Genomic DNA, 2057 nt, shown 5'->3' with positions numbered 1-2057 from the left:
ATTTTCCAAGCTCTCTCCAGCGCAGCTAGCACAGAAGGCATTTGTTAAGCAAGCTGAATCCCAGCTCATGGCCAAACATCCCTTGGCCATGTACCCCAATCTGGGAGAAGATCTGCTTCCAGATCTCCTACTACAGGGGCTGCAACAGCTGGATCCTGAGAGGAAGCTGGAGGACGCTTGGGTTCTTTGTGAGGCCCAGGACAAGACAACCGAGGTACCCACCGAGCCTGCTCAATATCCCTGTGGGGAGTTCTGCCCATGGCCTTTCAAGACTGGCATGTCCCATCTCCACCCGGTGCCTCCCAAGACTGCAGTGTCCAGTCTCCACCTGGAGCCTCTGGAGACAGGAGTGTCCCATGTCTGCCCGGAGCGTCCCAAGACTCCTCGGAGGTCCAGTCTCCGCCCGGAGGCTCCCGAGACTGGAGTGACCCATCTGCACCCAGAGCCTCCCGAGACTCCTCAGGTGTCCCATCTCCACCCGGATCCTTCCAAGACTGGAGAGTCCCATCTGCACCCAGAGACCCACAAGACTCCTCGGTGGTCCAGTCTACACCTGGCGCCTTCTGAGACTGGAGTGACCAATCTGTGCCCGGAGCCTCCCAAGACTCCTGGGGGGTCCAGTCTCTGCCTGGAGCCTCCCAAGACTCATCGGGTGTCCCATCTCTGCCCAGATCCTTCTGAGACTGTAAGTCCCATCTCCACCGCGAGCCTCCCAAGACTCCTCGGGGGTCAAGTCTCTACCTGGATCCTTCCGAGACTGGAGAGTCCCATCTGCGCCCGGAGCCTCCCAAGACTCATAAGGTGTCCAGTCTCCGCCCGGAGACTTCCGAGACTGGAGTGACCCATCTGCACCTGGAGCCTCCCAAGACTTGTCAGGCGTCCCATCTCCACCCAGATCCTTCTGAGACTGTAAGTCTCATCTCTGGCCCAAGCGTCCCATGACTCCTCGGGTGTCCAGTCTCCATCCAGAGCCTCCCATGACTCCTTGGGTGTCCTATCTCTGCCCGAATCCTCCCAAGACTCCTTGGGTGTCCAGTCTCTGCCCAGATCCTTCTGAGACTGCAGAGTCCCATCTCCACCTGGAGCCTCCCAAGAGTCCTCGGCGGTCCAGTCTCCACCTGGAGCCTTCTGAGACTTGTCGGGTGTCCAGTCTCTGCCCAGAGCCTCCTAAAGCTCCAGAGTCCCATCAATTCTCAGAGCCTCCCAACATTTAAGCATCCTACGTAAAAGAACTGCTTCAGGAAGATACACCAAGCACAAAAGAGTGTGTTTCTGACGCTCTTCAATATAGATACACATCGGAAAAACTCCGTGAATTCTTCAAGTGGGCTGGAGACTTGGGAGTTGACGAGGAATCCATCTGGAATCTGTTTGACTTTACCCCCAAGTACAGCACAACCCATGAGGACCAAAAGTTGAAGAAGGTAAAGCGGTGTTCCTCAGAGCTGAAGTACACTATGGAGCTAGTTAAAAAGCATAAGCACAAATTCTTCTCACAGGAATAATACCAGGGCAGGAAATTCCACAGGCCATCGAATTCTTATACCACACAGCGTGTGAAGATCACATATGGACCATGGTATCTCAAGCCTAAGTTGTGGAAAAAGCAAAGAAGTGATGAACCTTTGATTGACCCCAAGCTCTTACTTAAAAAGCTGATGAACCTGATGTTCTTGACAGTCTTTATGGACCAAATGCCTTTAAGGATTTCATTCTAAGCAAGGGCTATGAAATGCCTGCAATCCTTGAAAGGCTGTTTGCCAGGAAGGATGGACTTATGACTCTGTTAAGACTCCTATTCAAGGCCGGGCGCGGTGGCTCACGCTTGTAATCTCAGCACTTTGGGAGGCCAAGGCGGGCGGATCACGAGGTCAGGAGACCGAGACCGCGGTGAAACCCCATTTCTACTAAAAATACAAAAAAAAAAAGTTAGCCAGGCATGGTGGCGGGCGCCTGTAGTCCCAGATACTCGGGAGGCTGAGGCAGGAGAATGGCGTGAACCCGGGAGGTGGAGCTTGCAGTGAGCTGAGATTGCGCCACTGCACTCCAGCCTGGGC

The 2057-nt window shown here is 54.3% G+C and overlaps 1 pseudogene; it reads left to right on the top strand.

Moving 5' to 3' along the window:
• The window catches only part of LOC116812237 (putative protein FAM47D), a 24453-nt pseudogene that overhangs the window by 539 nt on the left and 21857 nt on the right, over positions 1-2057 (top strand).

This window comes from Hylobates moloch, unplaced genomic scaffold, assembly GCF_009828535.3.
Source record: "Hylobates moloch isolate HMO894 unplaced genomic scaffold, HMol_V3 SCAFFOLD_25, whole genome shotgun sequence".
NCBI lineage: Eukaryota > Metazoa > Chordata > Mammalia > Primates > Hylobatidae > Hylobates > Hylobates moloch.
This window is presented reverse-complemented; position numbering and strand designations above follow the sequence as displayed.